The sequence below is a fragment of the Triticum dicoccoides genome, chromosome 7A, assembly GCF_002162155.2.
Source record: "Triticum dicoccoides isolate Atlit2015 ecotype Zavitan chromosome 7A, WEW_v2.0, whole genome shotgun sequence".
Lineage (NCBI taxonomy): Eukaryota > Viridiplantae > Streptophyta > Magnoliopsida > Poales > Poaceae > Triticum > Triticum dicoccoides.
In genome coordinates, this window is record NC_041392.1 from 495,561,306 (window position 1) to 495,582,912 (window position 21,607).

Sequence of the window (21,607 nt, forward strand, 5' to 3'; positions counted from 1 at the left end):
ACCACCACCGTGCTCTAAAAAGATATAAGTGAAGCACTAGAGCAAAATTATCTAGCTCAAAAGATATAAGTGAAGCACATAGAGTATTCTAATAAATTCTGATTCATGTGTGTCTCTCCCAAAAGGTGTGTACAGAAAGGATGATTGTGGTTAACTAAAAAGCAAAGACTCAAATCATACAAGACGCTCCAAGCAAAATAGACATCATGTGGTGAATAAAAATATAGCCTCAAGTAAAGTTATCGATAGACGAAGATGAAAGAGGGGATGCCTTTCGGGGCATCCCAAAGCTTAGGCTTTTGGTTGTCCTTGAATTTTACCTTGGGGTGCCTTGGGCATCCCCAAGCTTAAGCTCTTGCCACTCCTTGTTCCAAAATCCATCAAATCTTTACCCAAAAACTTGAAAAACTTCACAACACAAAACTCAACAAAAAATCTCATGAGCTCTGTTAGTATAAGAAAACAAACCACCACATTAATGTACTGTAATGAACTCATTCTTTATTTATATTGGTGTTAAACTATTGTATTCCAACTTATCTATGGTTTATACCCCCCGATACTAGCCATAGATTCATCAAAATAAGCAAACAACACACGAAAAACAGAATCTGTCAAAAACAGAACAGTCTGTAGCAATCTGGAAGTTTCGAATACTTCTGTAACTCAAAAAATTCTGAAAAATTAGGACGACCTAAATAATTTGTATATTGATCTACTGCAGTTGTAATTGGTATTTTATCACTCTGTGGTAAAAAATTAAAATTATTCTCGTGAGCGCATACTTTCTATTTTTATCAGCAAGATCAAATAACAATCACCCATGAAGATCCTAAAGGCTTTACTTGGCACAAACACTAATTAAAACATAAAAAAACACAATCATAACGCAGGATAGATGATTCATTTATTACTAAACAGGAATAAAAAGAAAGGAACACAAATAAAATTGGATTGCCTCCAAACAAGCGCTATAGTTTAACGCCCCTAGCTAGGCATAAAAACAAGAATAGATCTAGGTATTATCATCTTTGGTATGCAATCCATATGTGGCTCTCATAATAGATTCATAAGGTAATTTAATTTTCTTCCTAGGAAAGTGTTCCATGCCTTTCCTTGACGGAAATAGGAATCTAACATTTCCTTCTTTCATGTCAGTAATTGCACCAGTCGTTCTAAGGAAAGGTCTACCAAGAATAATTTGACATGTAGGATTGCAATCTATATCAAGAACAATGAATTCTATGGGCACATAATTCCTATTTGAAACAATAAGAACATCATTAATCCTTTCCATAGGTTTCTTAATGGTGGAATTTGCAAGATGCAAATTTAAAGAACAATCATCAAACTCACGAAAACCTAGCACATCACACAAAGTTTTTGGAATTATGGAAACACTAGCCCCAAATCACATAAAGCTTAGCATTCATAATCTTTAATCTAAATTTTAATAGTAGGTTCCCACTCATCATAAAGTTTTCTAGGTATAGAAACTTCTAATTCAAGCTTTTCTTCATAAGATTGCATTAAAGCATCAACGATATGTTTAGTAAAGGCCTTATTTTGATCATAAGCATGAGGAGAATTTAACGTGGATTGCAACAAGGAAATACAATCTATCAAAGAGCAATTATCATAATTAAATTCCTTGAAATCCAAAAGAGTGGGTTCATTGCTATGTAATGTTTTGACCTCTTCAATCCCACTTTTATTAATTTTGGCATCAAGATCTAAATACTTTGGATCATTGGGACGCATTTTAACTAGAGTTGACTCATCTCCAGTACCATCTTTATAAAGATTCATATTGGAAAACAAAGATTTAATAGGAGACACATCCACCACTTTTAGATCTTCATCTTTGTTATCATGTAGATCCTCCGGTTTAGCGGCCATCTTATTAACTAAGGTGGCTTGCTTATCCGAAATTTGACTGACTAAATTTTCGAGGTGAGTAAACTGAGATTTCAAACCATAAAATTCTTTAGACATATCATCGAGATCTTTATTCATATACGCCATAAAGCTTTTCTGTTCTTGTCGGTGGGAACGACACCTATGGGATCACTGGGATCCCTTCTACGGTCGGCTGGCGCGGGGTCGTGAGAAGAGCAGGTTTAGGAGCAAGCACACAGATCATTTACCCAGGTTTGGGCCGCGAGGATGCGTAAAACCCTAGTTCTGCTTTGGTGGATGTATTGAGTGTTCTTGGGCTTTTTGAACTGGCTACTGTGGCTGTGCCGTTCCAAAAAGCCGAATCCCTCTCCTCGTCGCCTCGGGCCTCCTTTTATAGGAAAAAGGGGTTGCCACAGTGGCACACAGGAGGTGGAAAGGCCTACAGTGCGCGAGCTTATCGCACGGCATTACAGGATAAAGTGCATTAAATGCGCTATGTAGGTGTCCATTAGCTTTATCGGGGACGTGAATGAGGCCCGTCCCGCTCGTCACCGCTCCGCATCGCTTCGACACACGCCCAGGCTAGCGATGCATGCAGCGCCATGTAGGCAGGCAAGCAGCTGAGGTGGCACGGTGGTAGGGCCTTCATGAAGATCTGCATGCCACCACGCGGGTGCTTGCTGATTTGGCCTAGAAGCTGCATGTTGCCATGCAGGTGCCTGCCCAGCTGGTTGGGCTGGCAGCTGCATGCGAACGGCGGCGGAGTCTTGGCTGGTGCGGGCCTAGCAGTGGCCCTGCTGGCGTCTTCGGCAAGGGCCTTGCCGGGGGCCCGACAAGGGTCTTGTTGTGGTCTCGCAGTCGTCCCCAGCAAGACGCTTGCCGGGGGTCTTGTGGATTTCCTTGGCGAGGACCCCGCCGAGGGTCGTCATCTCCTAATCCTCATCTGATCTCATATATCTATGGTCTTCTCAAAGATCTGCATGCCACCACAGAGGTGCCTCTCGAGCTCTGGTCCCACGTAGTTATTGACGGCGTTCGGAACCTTTGGGCTCAAGGGTGGCTCGCTCTGCTGGCATTGGGCAAGTTACCCCGGCAAGGCTCTTGCCGGGGCTGCGGGGGGCCGCCTCGGCAAGGATCTTGCCGAGGGAGTCCACCTCGCCCTCTTGCCCTCCTGCGCTTTTGGTCTTGGCGTCGCCTTGGTTGTCTTGTGCTTCGGCTTCCCTCCTCTGCCCTGGTAAGTGTGGCCGCGGCGCGTAGCTCTGACTGCCCGTGCACAAGTAAAGTGGTCAAAAGGAGAGCCCCTACTTTTGTACACTAATAGGAGCCCCCGGGCCTGGGCCACACATAAGCGTGACGCGTTGTTGGGCTAGGCCCAAAATGGTGCGCGGGCAGGTGGGGCGTATTTTACCGCAGTAACTTCTCGTCCGCTGTGCTTCCCCACGACCCGCGTTGAATGCACGACGTGGAGGGTCGTGCGTGACGTGGGGGTCATCCATGGGGAGGTTCTCGCATGCATGCGTCACATCATGGTTAATGGGAGAGGAGGCAGCCTGCGCCTTCCCCCATAAAAAGAGGAATAACCGCGGGCGCGCTGCTTACTTTAGCCCCTGCGCCTTTTCCAATCTCGGAACCGTCGTCCCTTTCTCCTTCCTTCTCAAGATTCTGCCCCTTCTTGCTGCCACTGCATCTTCGCTGTCCTCCGCCCCTCGCCTCTCGCAGCCGCCATGGCCCCCAAAACCAACAAGGGCAAAGGGATGGCCAAGGACGCCGGAGCGATGGAGCCACCGGAGAGTGAGCTGGCGGCGCGGTGGACGCAACTCGCCTACTTCCCCTTAACGGTCGACGTGTTCGAGCTCCGAGATAGCTTCAGGCCCCTGTGGGGGTGCAAGATGGGGGGAGGCGATGGGGCATCCAGCCACGCGCATCATCCTTGCCAACTGGGCCGAGGCCGCCCCGAATCAGTACCCGTTTTTCGACGACTACTTCTCTTGCGGCCTCTGCCCCCCTTTCTCCGATTTCTTCAATGATGTCATGCACACATTTGGCTTCCACCTCCGGGACTTTACTCCAAATGCTGTGTCATGCATGGCTCTTTTTGTCCACCTCTGTGAGGACTTCGCTGGAGTCATCCCCAACACGGCGCTCTTCCGCCATTACTTTTACCCTCGCATCTAGGGGGAGGCGCCATCTCTGGTTGCGTCGCGTGGATCTCGAGGTCCAAAGGGACATACCCAGAGGGCACCCAGAAGGAGAGGTGGGAAGAATGGCGGGGCCGGTGGTGCTGGATCGAGGAGGACGACCCATAGGAGTTCTGCCGGGTTCGCCAAGCGCCGCCGGTTTGCAGGCCCAACTAGGGCGACGTCGACGCCCAGGACGACAAGATCAAGATCTCCATCACCCGGATTCTTCGCCTCACCGAGGCCGGGCTCACCCTTGAGATGATCAGGGCGTATTTCATCCGCCGCTGAATCGCTCTGCTGCATAACAAGGAGAGGCCAGCCTGGCTCTTCATGAATGCGGCCAATATCATGAGGCTTCTCCCCGGCCTCGACCACAACTTCACGGTGCTGGCGCACGCTCACTTCTGCCAGCGGCTCTTCTAGCTTGACGTGGGCCGCGATGGACAGGCCGCGAAGGCCGGCAAGGTCGCCAAGGGACCCTTGTTTGGGTTGCCGGCGAGGGTGGTCCCGCTGATCAATAACTCGCATCGGAACGACATCCTCGCCATGATGCCCGACTGCAATGTGCATGGCCCTATCCCCAATTGGGACGAGCTGCTAGAGGAGGAGGTGCAGGAGTTCTTCGATAGTTTGGAGGAGAAGTACATCCGCGACGAGCCGTGGCTTGTCCAGCACACCACCCAGGCGGAGCTGGACTACATCGCCGCCAGCGCGGCGAAGGTGGAGCTCGCCAAGGAGGTTGGCAGCGCCGGCGGCGTGGAGGCAAGGCCGTGGCGGACGCAGAGGAGAAGGAACTCACCCAGTGGGCAGAATCTGCTGGGGAGGCCAGCAGCGCCCGCACCGGGGCCCCTCTTGTCGAGGATGACAACGACAAGTCGTCCGAGGAGGAAGTTGAAGCTGTCGAGCCCCCACCCGCGGGGAAAGAGCGAGTCCTGCAGCGGGCCAGCTCCGGCGAGCCGGTTCGGCCCAGCAGGGCCGCGCAACCCCGACATGCCCAGGAGATGTCCGCACGCCAAACAAGGGCTGTGGCGGCAAAGAAGTTGGCAAAGGTCGCGCTAGCGAGGAAGAAAGCATATGCCTCTTCTTCGTCCAAGCGTTCCCCAACTTCGCCTGCTTCCCCTCCTCCACCTCCTTCCCCTCCTCCTGCAGGCGACGACATAGAGGTCTTCTTTTACCTTGAGTCTCTCAGCCTGAGGAGGAAGAGGAAGGCAGCAGAAGAGGAGGTGGAGGACGAGTAAGTGCCGTTTCCTTTCGTCATCTCCGGCTCCTCTAACCGTGCTTCTTATCTTGACTTGTTTTCGTCTTGGTAGGGATGCGGAGATGCTGGCCCAGAGGTTGAAGAGGGCTAGGTGTTTGGCGAGCGGCCAGCCCCCGGCGGGCACCTCTAAGGCGCCACTGGTGATGGTGAGTAGCCCGGAGCAGCCCCCAGCGTAAGTTCGCTACTCGCCCCTTGTCGACGTGTGCCAAGGGCATGATCCTTGGTGCTGACCTTGCCGTGATCGCAAGAGGAGGAGAACAGTAGGAGGAGCCACTAAGGGCTACCCCCAACACGCCACCTTCGTCAACCACGCCGCCCCGAGGGGCGTCCTCGGCAAGGGCACCAAGCACCGAGCCCATGCACACGGAGGAGGAGGTAAGCTTGGGCACCGGTGGCCACACCTCAGCGCCTAATGTTGGCGGGAAGGGGGCCTAGTCTTCCCATCCTGGCATGGGTAAGCCATTCGCCTTCCATCCCTTTTCTTTTTCTTGAATCTTGGTCTTGGCTTCACTTCAGCCCCCCTTCCGATATCCAGATCCTCTCCTGGCGGACCAGGAGGACCAGGACACCGTCATCGAGGATGTTGCCAAGGACGCCGCAGCGGGGGTCAAGAAGATCACCGCCGAGGAGGCCGCCAAGGGCGCTGCTGAGGACACCGCCAAGGGGCCTACCGGGGAGCCCGACAAGGCTACTGCCAAGGAGGCTGGCAAGGGACCTGCCGGGAAGGCTGGCGAGCCCGTTGCCGAGGAGGAGGTGGCTGATGACCAGCCTTCCTCCTCCGCTGCCTCTGGCTTCGGCAGGTACCTGAGGGTGAGCAACGACCTTTTCGTCCACCTCCCAGGGGCGTCAAGCTCCAGGGTGCCCATCGAGGGAGAGGTGTTCGACAAGGAGGTGCTCGCCACCGCTGGGCTCGAGGTCGTCGATGAGCCAAGCACCAGCGGTGACGGTTCTCAAGTTGGTACAAACTCAAAAAAATACAAATAAGATATCAGGATGTTCAGAAAACATCACCTACATTTGCATGTAATTTTTATTCATGAAAATAATATTGTTTATACCTTTTTATTTTTAATAATGTTAATAACATTAATTACCTCAGGTAGTTTAAAGGGTGCTTTTGTCCTGAATGCAAATGATATGCACATAAAGGTATTGTTTATCTGAACATTTTGATATCTTATTTGCATTTTTTTGAGTTCATATGAATTAGTTATGAATTTTCAAAGTTTTGGTCAAACGGTCAAAGGGCATTCGAGGAACCTCGATGGAAAAACTAAGGGCAAAACTGAGCAAGCTCGAAAAGTAAGGGCAAAACCCATGGGTAGGAACCAACTAGGGGTAAAAATGCAATTGTCCCTTTATGTTTTCACATGTGATCTTATTTACTTGAAAAATACTAAGTTATCAAGTCTATTTGTTCAAAATATGTGAAGTTACATACTCCGTGTAATAATTTGCCAAGCAGACCATTTCAATAACTCTATTTGTTTTAGGCATACCTAGATTGTGTTACGAGTTACGACTAAAGAGTTTCTTGTGCTAATACTTGCAGATTTGGACACACCCTGAACAATGAGGACATGTTACCATCCAAAACAAACTTTCCCTGATGCATGACAAAGTTGTAGCATTGACCTCAAAATTAAGCTTCTATGGTATACAATATACACTACAAACCTAAGAGCCGGTAGCTTCAGCTTGCTTCTGTAGTATGCTTTCTCAATGAGCCCATGCTTAATTATAGTACACATTAATCATGTTGAAAGCTCTATTAAATCTTAACTTTTGACTCTTCTGATAATGAAATGAAGGCGAGGAACCGCATCTTGCGTTGATTAAAAAATACATTTAAATATTTTCGTTTTTTATGTTGTGTATATACTTTTACTCGGGATAATGGCGCACTCGGCAGCGATTTTAGTAGGGGCATAACAAACAAGAAGGGCAGGTGTGGCGATGCCCATGCATCTGTCAGACAAAAATAATACACCCACGTGTGTGACAAGGCTAGACTTTTTTTTGAATTTTCAAAAGGGGGAGAATGCCCCACCTGAATTTGGCATAGACATCATCGATTATGGTGCTGAGGCGGGAGTTGGAAACGTGGTTGCACTTGACAATGTGCAGGTAAATGCAAGCATGCATGATGGGCAATTTCGCCGATAGTCAGGGGGATGAGAAGACCAAAGACATGCATACGTGATGCATGCATGTGCATATTTGTGGTGTAATGGTGCTAGCTTAAAGCAATTGGGTAGAGTCTTTTTGGACAGGTTGTTAGCACTGAAAATTTCCATAGTTTGGTGTGAGGAGTAATATAGCCAGACATGTCGATGCTATAAGGCTATATCTCTCTTCGTGGACCAGAGCATACCATGCTTCATGTTTCATGGTAGTTTGCAAACTATATTATTAGGCTCAACCTGTCTTGCTTTACCCAAATCCTGGAGCGGTCTTTTTTTCAAGAGAAATCCTCGTGGGGTCTTTTGATGCAGATTACCAGTTAACTTTGTTTTTCAACTTGTTTAGTTGTCCCTTACACTAACTTTTTCATTCTAAGTTGTTCAATATATCTAATGATCCTATGGGAAAGGAACCCACAAATTATATTCTAGGTGCTTGCAAGGTAATGTGGATTTAGGACAAGTGTATATCATTTCTTTGTGGTCAAACTGAATATACAGTCACCATTCCTAATAAGTTGAGTTACTTAGAGACCAAATTTGTTTGTTTGCTTTAGTGAATCTATCTAATGCACACAAAATTATAAGGTTATGTGTGTTTAAATTTGAAGTATGTGGTTGTTGGTGTGGTTGGGATGGGTATGCAGGTTTGAATGTGCCATTGATACTGGTAATAAGTTTGAATGAGAGAGACAGAGATAGTTGATAGAGGAGGAACAAGAAGAAAAGAGTTGTCTCATGTGCTCAAGAATTATGTTCTATAAAAGTAATGTTGAGAAAATAAATTTATATGCATTGTAGCCGTAGCAACGCATGAGCATCATACTAGTATAAATAAAGAATGAGTTCATAATAGTACCAGAAGTGGTGATTTTATTTTCTTATACTAACGGATCTCATGATTTTTTGTTGTGAAGTTTTCAAGTTTTGGGTAAAGATTTGATGGACTATGGAATAAGGAGTGGCAAGAACCTAAGCTTGTGGATTCCCAAGGCACCTCAAGGTAATATTCAAGGACAACCAAGCATCTAAGCATGGGGATTCCCTGGATGGCATCCTCTCTTTCGCCTTCGTCTATAGGTAAATTTATTTGAGGCTATATTTTTATTCACCACATGATATGTGCTTTGCTTGGAGCGTCTTGTACGATATGAGTCTTTTCTTTTTAGTTTGCCGCAATCATCATTGTTGTACACACCTTTTGAGAGGGACACATGAATCGTGATTTGTTAGAATACTCTATGTGCTTCACTTATATCTTTTGAGCTAGGCAATTTGCTCTAGTGATTCACTTACATATTTTTAGAGCACGACGGTGGTTTTATTTTATAGAAATTGTTGAACTCTCTTGCTTCACACTGGTGCGCGTCGGTGCTATACAAACAATTTTTAACCCCTTTCCGTGACGACATTTGGAACCGTCGCCATGTAAGTGTGGGCGATAGGGGGGTCCTTCCCACATGACCCAGAAATTGTCGGGGATAGGCCCTCCCGGCACAAAGACTGGGGCAAAATAAGCTCGTGTGCGATCGGGCGAGGCATCGAAACCCAATCATTTTCGTTCGTATGTACATCCCAAATGATGAATCCTAGAAAAACATTTCCGTTCATATGTATATCACACACAGTCAATCCAAGGAATACGTTTCTGTTCTTATGTACATGCCACACAGTCAATCCAGGGAAAACGTTTTCGTTTGTATGTACATCCCACATAGTTTTATGTATAGGCTCGTGTGTGAAAGGTGTAACTATCACACGCTCTCTGCCTTGGTTAACCGTTTGCTTTTATCAACTACAACCCACACGATTTGATGAAGAAAACCGTGTGGCGTTGGCTATCCATCAGAAGCGCTTTTACTGCTAGAACCGTTTGCAAAGTTCCGTGACCCATTTATCAGGTTTATTAGTTTACAATTAATAATTCCAGTATTACACAAATTCACATTTCATATCGAACGGCTATTTCCCAATTCATATCAGGCACATAAATATATTTTGACATATAGCTAGGTCAACTTCATACGAACAATATTAGAACAATATATGTTCCAGGAACGTCTTATCCACCTCTACTTTTAGTTCAGTAAGAACCTGTTTTGCACTGTCCAACTAGGAAAGTGCCTCCTCCTTCGCCAACACCATCTTACCAAAGTCTGATTTAAAAAATCTTAGCTCATTCTCCAACTTCCTCTTTTTATCTCGCGTCTTCAAATATTCTTTAGTGTTGACAACACTTTCTCTAAGCCTACCTTTGTTCTCTTCCTCATACATGCTCCAAAGCTTTGCTAGGCACATCTTCAAAGACTGTGGCCACTCTTGATCAAGCCACTCCAAGTAAGAACACTTCCGTTCATCCTATAATATTTAAAACTAGTTCAGTAACAATTGTAGGGGAAATGGGTTTATAGCAACATAGAAATGAAGGAAATATGACCTAGAGGAAATCATAAAGTTGTTATTTATATTTCCTTATATCATGATAAATGTTTATTATTCATGCTAGAATTGTATTAACCGGAAACTTGATACATGTGTGAATACATAGACAAAACAAAGTGTCCCTAGTATGCCTCTACTAGACTAGCTCGTTAATCAAAGATACTTAAGTTTCCTAACCATAGACATGTGTTGTCATTTCATGAATGAGATCACATCATTAGGAGAATGATGTGATGGACAAGACCCATCCGTTAGCTTACCATAGTGATCGTTAAATTTTATTGCTATTGTTTTCTTCATGACTTATACATATTCCTTTGACTATGAGATTATGCAACACCCGGATGCCGGATGAATACCTTGTGAGCTATCAAATGTCACAACATAATTGGGTGATTATAAAGATGTTGTACATGTATCTCTGAAGGTGTTTGTTGGGTTGGCATAGATCGAGATTATGATTTGTCACTCCAAGTATTGGAGAGGTATCTCTGGGCCCTCTCGGTAATTCACATCATGATAAGCCTTGCATGCAATGTGACTAATGAGTTAGTTACAGGATGATGCAATATAGAATGAGTAAAGAGAATTGCCGATAACGAGATTGAACTAGGTATGATGATACCGACGATCGGATCTCGGGAAGTAACATACCGATGATAAAGGGAATGACGTATGTTGTCATTATGGTTTGACCGATAAAGATCTTCGTAGAATATGTAGGAACTAATATGAGCATATGGGTTCCACTATTGGTTATTGACCGGAAGGTGTCTCGGTCATGTCTACATAGTTCTCGAACCCGTAGGGTCCGCACGCTTAATGTTCGATGACGATTTGTATTATGAGTTATGTGTTTTGGTTATCGGAGATTGTTCAGAGTCCCGGATGAGATCACGGACTTGACAAGGAGTCTTGAAATGGTCAAGAGGTAAAGATTGATATATTAGACGATAGTATTCGGACACCGGAAGTGTTTCGGAATGTATCGGGTACGTATCGGAGTACTGGGGGTTACCGGAACCCCCCGGGGGAAGATATGGGCCACATGGGCCATAGGAGGGAGTCAAGCCAGCCCACAAGGGTGGCGCCCCCACCAAGGTAGGAGTCCAAATTGGCCTAGGGGAGGGGGCGCGGCCCCCCTTTCCTTCTCCTCCTCCCTCTCCTTCCCCCTTTCCCCTTCCGGTAAAAGGAAAGGGGGCCGAATTGGACTAGGAGTCCAAGTGGGGATCCCCCCACTTGGCGCGCCCCTAGGCCGGCCTCCTCCCATCTCCCTCCTTTATATACGGGGGCACCTCTATGACACATCAATTGTTCATAGCCGTGTGCGGTGCCCCCTCCACCGTTTACTCCTCTAGTCATATTGTCATAGTGCTTAGGCGAAGCCCTGCACGGATCACTTCACCATCACCGTCACAACACCATCGTGCTGACGAAACTCTCCCATGACACTTTGCTAGATCAAGAGTTCAAGGAACGTCATCGAGCTGAATGTGTGCAGAACTAGGAGGTGCCGTACGTTCAGTACTGAAGGAAATATGCCCTAGAGGCAATAATAAAGTTGTTATTTATATTTCCTTATACCATGATAAATGTTTATTATTCATGCTAGAATTGTACTAACCGGAAACTTAGTACACGTGCAAATACATAGACAAACAAAGTGTCCCTAGTATGCCTCTACTTGACTAGCTCGTTAATCAAAGATGGTTAAGTTTCCTAGCCATAGACATGTGTTGTCATTTGATGAACGGGATCACATCATTAGAGAATGATGTGATGGACTAGACCCATCTGTTAGCTTAGCACTATGATCGTTAAGTTTATTGCTATTGCTTTCTTCATGACTTATACATGTTCCTATGACTATGAGATTATGCAACTCCCGAATACCGGAGGAACACCTTCTGTGCTATCAAAAGTCACAATGTAACTGGGTGATTATAAAGATGCTCTACAGGTGCCTCCGATGGTGTTTGTTGAGTTGGCATAGATCGAGATTAGGATTTGTCACTCCATGTATCAAAGAGGTATCTCTGGGCCCTCTTGGTAATACACATCACTATGAGCCTTGCAAGCAATGTGACTAATGAGTTAGTCATGGGATGATGCATTACGGAACGAGTAAAGAGACTTGCCGGTAACGAGATTGAACTAGGTATGATGATACCGACGATCGAATCTCAGGCAAGTAACATACGGCTGACAAAGGAACAACCTATGTTGTTGTGCGGTTTGACCGATAAAGATCTTCGTAGAATATGTAGGAACCAATATGAGCATCCAGGTTCCGCTATTGGTTATTGACCGGAGATGTGTCTCAGTCAAGTCTACATAGTTCTCAAACCCGTAGGGTCCACATGCTTAACATTCGATGATGATATGTATTATGAGTTATGTGATTTGATGTATCGAAGTTTGTTCGGAGTCCCGGATGAGATCACGAACATGACGAGGTGTCTCGAAATGGCCGAGACATAAAGTTTGATATATTGGAAGGTTATATTCAGACACCAGAATAGTTCCGAAGTGTATCGGGTATTTCTCGGAGTACCGGGAGGTTACCGGAACCCCCCGGGGGATTAATGGGCCACAATGGGCCTTAGTGGAGAAGAGAGAAGGCCGGACAGAGGTGGCTCCCCCCTACCCAATCCGAATTGGACAAGGGGAAGGGGGTGATACATCCATTTTGCATCATGCTTTCATATCAATATTTATTGCATTATGGGTTGTTATTACACATTATGTCACAATACTTATGCCTATTCTCTCTTGTTTTACATGGCTTACATGAAGAGGGGAATGCCGACAGTTGGAATTCTAGGCTGGAAAAGCAGCAAATATTAGAGACCTATTCTTCACATCTCCATAAGTCCTGAAACTTCACGGGAGCACGTTTCAGAATATATAAAAAATATTGGGCGAAAGAAGTACAAGAGGGGGGGCACCCGCCGTCCACAAGGGTGGGGGCGCTCCCTACCCCCTTGGGCATGCCCCCTGCCTTGTGGGCCCCCTGGTGGCCCTCTGATGCCCATCTTTGGTTATATGGAGTCTTTCGTCGAGGAAAAAATTATAAGCTAGCTCACGGGACGAAAGTCCACCGCCACGAGGCGGAACCACTCTAGGGCTCCGGCGGAGATGTTCTGCCGGGGAAACTTCCCTCCGAGAGGGGGAAATCATCACCAATGATCATCTCATCCGGAGGGGGTCAATCTCCATCAACATCTTCACCAGCACCATCTCATCTCAAACCCTAGTTCATCTCTTGTATCAAAACCTCAGATTGGTACATGTGGGTTGCTAGTAGTGTTGATTACTCCTTGTAGTTGATGCTAGTTGGTTTACTTGGTGGAAGATCATATGTTCAGATCCATTATGCATATTAATACCCCTCTGATTATGAACATGAATATGATTTGTGAGTAGTTACGTTTGTTCCTGAGGACATGGGAGAAGTCTTGCCATAAGTAGTCTTGTGAATTTGGTATTCGTTCGATATTTTGATGAGATGTATGTTGTCTTTCCTCTAGTGGTGTCATGTGAACGTCGACTACATGACACTTCACCATTGTTTAGGCCTAGAGGGAGGTATTGGGAAGTAATAAGTAGATGATGGGTTGCTAGAGTGACAGAAGCTTAAACCCTAGTTTATGCGTTGCTTCGTAAGGGGCTGATTTGGATCCATATGTTTCATGCTATGGTTAGGTTTACCTTAATACTTCTGTTGTAGTTGCGGATGCTTGCAATAGGGTTTAATCATAAGTGGGATGGTTGTCCAAGGAAGGACAGTACCCAAGCACCAGTCCACTCACATATCAAATTATCAAAGTACCGAACACGAATCATATGAGCATGATGAAAACTAGCTTGACGATAATTCCCATGTGTCCTCGGGAGCTCTTTCCATTATATAAGAGTTTGTCCAGGCTTGTCCTTTGCTACAAGAAGGATTGGGCCATCTTGCTGCACCTTATTTACTTGCATTACTTGTTACTCGTTACAAATAACCTTATCACAAAACTATCTGTTACCGATAATTTCAGTGCTTGCAGAGAATACCTTGCTGAAAACCGCTTATCATTTTCATCTGCTCCTCGTTGGGTTCGACACTCTTACTTATCAAAAAGGCTACAATAAATCCCCTACACTTGTGGGTCTTCAAGACTCTTTTCTGGCGCCGTTGCCAGGGAGTGAAGCGCCTTTGGTAGGTGGAATTTGGTAAGGAAAAATTTATATAGTGTGCTGAAATTTACTGTCACTTGTTACTATGGAACATAATCCTTCGAGGGGCTTGTTCGGGGTATCTTCACCCCAACCAGTAGAGAAAAGAGTTGCTCCTTAAGCTACTGAACCTATTGAAAATGTTTACTTTAAAATTCCTTCGGGTATGATAGAGAAACTGCCAGATAATCCTTTTACAGGAGATGGAACATTGCATCCCGATTTGCACCTAATCTATTTGGATGAAGTTTGTGGATTATTTAAGCTTGCAGGTATGTCCGAGGATGTTATCAAGAAGAAGGTATTCCATTTATCTTTTAAGGGAGAGGCATTTACATGGTTTAGGCTATGTGATGATATTGGATCATGGAACTACCAACGATTGAAATTGGAATTTCATCAGAAGTTTTATCCTATGCATCTGGTTCATCGTGATCGTAATTATATATATAATTTTTGGCCTCGCGAAGGAGAAAGCATCGCTCAAGCTCGGGGGAGGCTTAACTCAATGTTATATTCATGCCCCAATCATGAGCTCTCAAGAGAAATGATTATTCAAAAATTTTATGCTCGGCTTTGTCTCGATAATTGCTCCATGCTCGATACTTCTTGTATTGGTTCTTTTATGATGAAGACTATTGAATTAAAATGGGATTTATTGGAAAGAATTAAACACAACTCTAAAGATTGGGATATCGACGAAGGTAAGGAGTCAGGTATAACACCTAAGTTTGATTGTATTAAATATTTTGTGGATACCGATGTTTTCTCTGAATTTAGCACTAAATATGGACTTGACTCTGAGATAGTAGCTTCTTTTTGTGAATCTTTTGCTACTCATGTTGATCTCCCTAAGGAGAAGTGGTTTAATATAATCCTCCCGTTGAAGTAAAAGTAGTTGCACCTATTAAAGTTGAAGAAAAGACTATCACTTATAATGATCCTGTTGTTCGTACTGCTTATGTTGAGAAACCACCTTTCCCTGTTAGAATAAAGGATCATGCTAAAGCTTCAACAGTGGTTTATAAGAGTAACACTAGAACACCTACTCCCTCTGAGCAAATTAAAGTTGAACCTAGTGTTGCTGGCCCCTTCTATACGGTACCAGTTGTTGTTTCATTGAATTTGCTTCATTAATAGGCTCACGATTCGACTTTGATCGTTATGGATTGGTACCAAGATCAAGTCCTATGGTTAAAGATCTCTTGGCTGATAATATTGATGGGCATGTTATTTATTTCTGTGATGAAGCTGCTAGAATTTCTTGACCCGATACTAAAAATAAACATAGACCTGTTGTAGGCATGCCTATTATTTCTGTGAAAATAGGAGATCATTGTTATCATGGCTTATGTGATATGGGTGCTAGTGCAAGTGCAATACCTCATTCCTTATATAAAGAAATTATGCATGACATTGCACCTGCTGAGATAGAGGAAATTGACGTTACCATTAAGCTTTCCAATAGAGATACTATTTCACCGGTTGGGATTGTTAGAGATGTTGAAGTCTTGTGTGGGAAAGTTAAATATCCTGCTAATTTTATTGTTCTCGGTTCCCCACAAGATGACTTTTGTCCCATTATATTTGGTGGACCCTTCTTGAATACTGTTAATGCTAAGATAGACTGCAATAAGGATATTGTTTCTGTTGGTTTAGGGGATATGTCTCATGAGTGAAAGTGCGTTATATCGACTAGAGGGGGGGTGAATAGGAGATTTTTATGAATTCTTCACCGAGGAATTTGCAGGTGAGGAAATTCCTTAGCGAAGAACTACTAGCAGCGGAATAAGTACTCAAAAGTAAACATAACAGAGCACAAGCATAGTCATCATGATGAAATGAAAACAAGCACAGAGTACAGAAGGCGTAAACACAGGATAACACATGATGAAGACCAATAGACTGAAGAAATTGAACTGAGGAAATTGAGAAAGTCTTCAGTCAAAGTCTTCAAACACAGATACGAACAAGCACTCAACACAGTTATGAGGAAATGAAAGAGTTGAGGAAATAGGACCAATGAGCTTGATGAAGATAATGATTTGGTAGACCAGTTCCAACTGCTGTCTCAGTTGTCCATCTGGTTGGAGCGGCTAGGTATTTAAACCTAAGGACACACAGTCCCGGACACACAGTCCTCATCGTATTCTCCTTGAGCTAAGGTCACACAGACCTCGCCCAATCACTCGTGGTAAGTCTTCAGGTGACTTCCGAACCTTCACAAACTTGGTCACTTGGCGATCCACAATTCCTCTTGGATGCTCTAGACCTTGACGCCTAACCGTCTGGAAGAAGCACAATCTTCAAAGGTAACAAGCGTCGGATCCACACAGGATCAATCTCTTCAGTGATGCTCAATCACTTGGGGTTTTTAGGTGTTTGGGTTTGGGTTTTACTCACTTGATAATTTTCTCTCAAAGTCCTCGGAGGATGGGATGCTCCCAAATGACAAGTGTTAGTTTCTCTCGGAGCAGCCAACCAGCTAGTGGTTGTAGGGGGCGACTATTTATAGCCTAGGGAGTAGCCTGACATGATAAGACATAAATGCCCTTCAATGATATGACCGTTAGGTGGGTAGATATTTTGGGACAGCTGGCACAAGGCACAACAATGGTTGGAAATTTGAGTATCAAATTCCTCAGGGTTATCATGTTCCTCACTGTGTAGGCAATCCGCACTGGCGAATTCCTAACTCCTCAGTCAGAACAAATTCCTGAGAGACCAGAAGAACTTCGTCTCTGTCACTGAAGAATATGACTGAACTGTATGAGATTTCCAATGGCTTCACTCGAAGGGATTGGTAGGTGTAGGATTTTGAGTTGAGCATCACATGGAAATTTTTCCTTAGTATTTCCTCGGCCCCCTTTAACAGTACGGTGTTTCCTATGACTCAAGAAAGAGAAAATGAAACTACGAAAACAAAAGTCTTCACGCTTCATGATCCTCGGATGAATACCAAGTCTTTAGGATTGCACCAATTTCTTCACTTTCAAAGTCTTCAGAAAGTCTTCAGAAATCCAAATTCTTCAGTCGAAGAACTTCATTATTAGGGGTTGACTTTCTCTATAAATATCAAACTCCTCATGGACTTATAGACCTGTGTACACTCAAAAACACATTAGTCCCTTAACCTATATGTCTTCAATACACCAAAATCACTAAGCGGCACTAGATGCACTTACAATCTCCCCCTTTTTGGTGATTGATGACAATATATGTTAAGTTTTCAACGGAGATAAACATATGAAGTGTAAATACTGATATTGAGGAATTTGATTGCAAGATATAGAAGAACTCCCCCTGAAGATGTGCATGATGAGGAATTTGCTTTTGAAGCATTGCACACTTGAAGAGTAGAATCATGGAGATCTCCCCCTATATCTTGTAATTCATACACGCATTTGACATATCATAATGAGGAATTTGAAATGCATGATGAAATATGGCGACTGATGTAATTCAGCATGCGTGCATTAACATATATGAGGAATAAGCATGCAGAAAAAAACGTCAAAAGTATCAGAGCATCATCGGGTTTAAGTTTACAACTCGATCCAATAAAGTTTCAGAAGAACGAGAGTTGTAACTTAGCAAAAAAATGCCCATATAGACAGACCCGCTTGAAGACTAACTCAAAATTCTCCCCCTTTGTCATCGAATAACCAAAATGATCGAAAATGAGGACTAACGTCCCAGAAGAATATCAAGTCGATGAAGGAGCGCCAGCGTTGTTGGGGTCGTTTGTCATGGAAGGGCCTGCCGCAGTGTCATCCAAGTCTTCATACTCGTCGGTATCGTGTGATGACGAATATGAGCTTGACACCAAAGAAGGAACCTTGACCTTCTTGAATTTCTTCGGTGGAGGTGCAGACCTGTCAAAATCTTCCTTGAGACCCATTTTCTTAAGATCTTCTTCACACGAGGAGCAGAAGCTCACGGTTAGTCATCACACGAGGAGCAGTGGCTTGAGGAGTAGACTTGGGTGCATCGGCAGCAGAGTCATGTGTTGCAGAGTCATCATTGGTGGAATAAGATGCAGCTTTGCGGAATTGACCATCCAATGGACGAATGCCTTCATCAATGACAGCAGGAGCCTTGCCCTTTTCATCAGTTGAAGTAAAAGCCTACTTGAGGACTTCAATCGGGGGCATATAGCTAAGGTGATTCTGAAAATCAGCCTTGTAGTTGAGTGAAGACCTTGTCCTGAGGAATCTCATAATCCAAGGTGCATAAGGTTTCAGCTCAAACGGAGAAAGTGCAGCATTTGCCAGAGTCCTCATGAAGAAATCATGATAGTTGATAGGAATGCTATGAATGATGTTGAAGAGCAGATTCTTCATGATGCCAACTATTTCCTCATCAGATGAGTCGTGGCCTTTGATGGGACTCATTGTCCTCGTCAGAATGCAATAGACGGTTCTGGGCACATAGAGTAAATCCTTCACGAGGAATTTGGTCCTTGGGGCTTGACCGGGCTTCAAAGGCTTCATTAACACTCTCATGTAATGAGCTGTGAGTTCTGGTTCATGATACAGGCAGTGAGCTCCTTCACTTGGTGGACTGATGGGCAGGGCGTGAAGCAATTCAGAGGCCGGTGCCTTATAGTGAGTATTTCCGGTCATCCAGTCCAAGACCCAGGTGTTGATATCTTCAGGATCACCTGTGATATGTAATGTAGCATATAACTGAAGAATAAGCTCTTCATTCCAATCAACAATGTCTAAGAAAAAGTTGAGGAGGCCTGCATCATGAAGAACACTGAGCACAGGAGAGAAGCAGGGTAATGATTCCATGTCCATGTGAGGAATATGCTCATGGTAGAAGATTTTGTCTTTGTTGAAAAGCAGTGAAGAATAGAAGTCCGCCTGACTTGCAGTCTAGAAACGCTTCCTCCTTAGACGAGCAGAGTCATAAGGATTGTAGTTAGTGAAGAACACATGCTCGCCGAAGAAATCATCAGCCTTGAATTTCTGCTTCTTTGAGAATGGACCCTTTGGCTTGGGGTGAGGAGTGTCAGTCAATTGCATCACAACCTCCGGGATCTCGATCTCAGGTTCCACGGGCTGAGGAATTTGAGGTGCTCCTTCAGTGGCAGCCTGGGACTTCAATTCTTCATTTACATGATCTTCAGCACTAGTGGCTGGAATTTCTTCATGGACAGACGGTGTGGCATGTGGTTCATCAGATCCCATTTGTACAATAGTTACTAGGGACTGAGGAATTTGTTGCAATGGTGTGAAGAGTGGAGAGTTGGGGTGCTGACTTTCCCAAAATTCATCACTTAGCACGGGTGTGGTACAACCAATGTCCACATCTTCATCTCCCATTTCTTCAACGTCGGCCTCTTCAGCAGTAAACTGAGGCATAGGCGAGGAGACAACTGGTGTTGAAGGGATTGTATCCACTTCAATTTCTTCATCCATCTGCTCTGACAAAGCAGCAGAAGGGTTCTCTTCATCAGATTCATTTGGAATCACATATTCTTCATCAAAAGGAACAAGGTCCTTTGATGGCATGGTTGAGATAGGAACAACATCAATGGGGTTTGCAAACGAGCTAGTCAATGGCTTCATCTTCTTTTGAGCTGAAGAATTTGATGAAGTTGATGCCTTCCTTTTCTTCACTGCTGCACGCTCTGCAGCCTTGGTCTTCTTCACATCTGATGCAGATGGAAGGATAGGAGTTGGTGTAGTTGCAGGAGTAGCAGAGGAATCGGGTTGAATTTCTTCAGGTACAGCTGATGCAGTTGCCCTCACTTCTTCATTTTCTTCAGGCGCACCACTAGAGGATGCCCTAGCAATTTCTTCAGCGGCTGGAATGCAGTTATCAGCCCTGGAACTCACATTTTCTTTAGCAACCTGATTGTCATCAGCGATGCTGGCATTTTCTTCAGTCGGCTTGGCAGATGCTTCAGCCTGAGGAATTTCTTGTTGCGTTGGGGCTGCAACATTGGAAGTGAACTTTTCAGTTATCTTTACAAATCTGACTTTGGCTCCGAGCCAGTCAGCATAGTAGCGATCAAATTCATCACTCAGTTTCTTAATTTCAGATTGAAGAGCAACAGGTTCTTCAGGTGAAAGCTTCAGAACATTTTGCTTCAGAAAGTGCTCTTTCTTGTACTACGCTTTCTTCACCCTCCTTCCACGTTCAAATTTCCATTTCTCTTCATCAATGAAGTGAGTCAGTACATGACTTTGACCAGGAGTGAGGTTCAGCTCAGGCAAAAGTGTGTTGGGTCCTTGTGCCACAAGTCAATGAAGTCTAAGATCAACTTCGGATCCAGCATTAATGGCACATTACTGCCTTTGGCTCTAGCGGCCCTGAGTTGCCTGTCCCTGATGATTTCAGCAATTTCTTCATCATCAGCTTCATCATCATCAGAGGGCACTTGGAAAGCAACTTGTTTCTTGTGAGGACTTGGTCGAGGACCTCGTCCAGCAGTGGTCTTCTTCTTCAGAAGAGTGGGAGCAGCTGAGGAACTTGGAGTAGCTGAGGAACTTGCAGAGGCTCCTGAGGTAATAGATATGCCTGTGGTCCTTTGGCACATGGCAAGATGCACAGGTGCTATAGATTTGGTCGGAGCAGCCGAAGACTTCGGTGGAGGAGCTGAGGATTTTGTAGAAGCAGGAGCAGCGTGACGAATTGGCCGTGAGGGCTTTGAGGAATCTGGACGTGAGGGCATAGTTGAGGAACTTGGCCGTGGGGGCATTGCTGGTGAAGCACTGGGCTTCTGAGAAGGCTTCTTAGGCATGGCTTTCTTCGGCTTTATATAGGCCTCAATAGCAGCGGTGGCAGCAGAGTCTTTGTTGAATTTCCTCACTACATCTTGTGCTTGTTTGGCCAACTTGGACTGGCGCTTGGCCCATTCATCAGGATAACCCTCACCACGCTTGAGGCTGGTGGGATTTGCTTCTTGGCCAGGGGCCAATGGAGATTGTCGGTGTCAAAACCGGCGGATCTCGGGTAGGGGGTCCCGAACTGTGCGTCTAAGGTGGATGGTAACAAGAGGCAGGGGACACGATGTTTTACCCAGGTTCGGCCCCTCTTGATGGAGGTAAAACCCTACGTCCTGCTTGATTTATTCTTGATGATATGAGTATTACAAGATTTGATCTACCACGAGATCGAAGAGGCTAAACCCTAGAAGCTAGCCTATGGTATGATTGTCTGTTGTCCTACGGACTAAAACCCTCTGGTTTATATAGACACCGGGGGGGGGGGGCTAGGGTTACACAAGGTCGGTTACAAAGGAGGAGATGTACATATCCGTATTGCCTAGCTTGCCTTCCACGCCAAGTAGAGTCCCATCCGGACACGAGACGGAGTCTTCAATCTTGTATCTTCATAGTCCAATAGTCCGGCCAAAGGATATAATCCGGCTGTCCGGAGATCCCCTAATCCAAGACTCCCTCAGTAGCCCC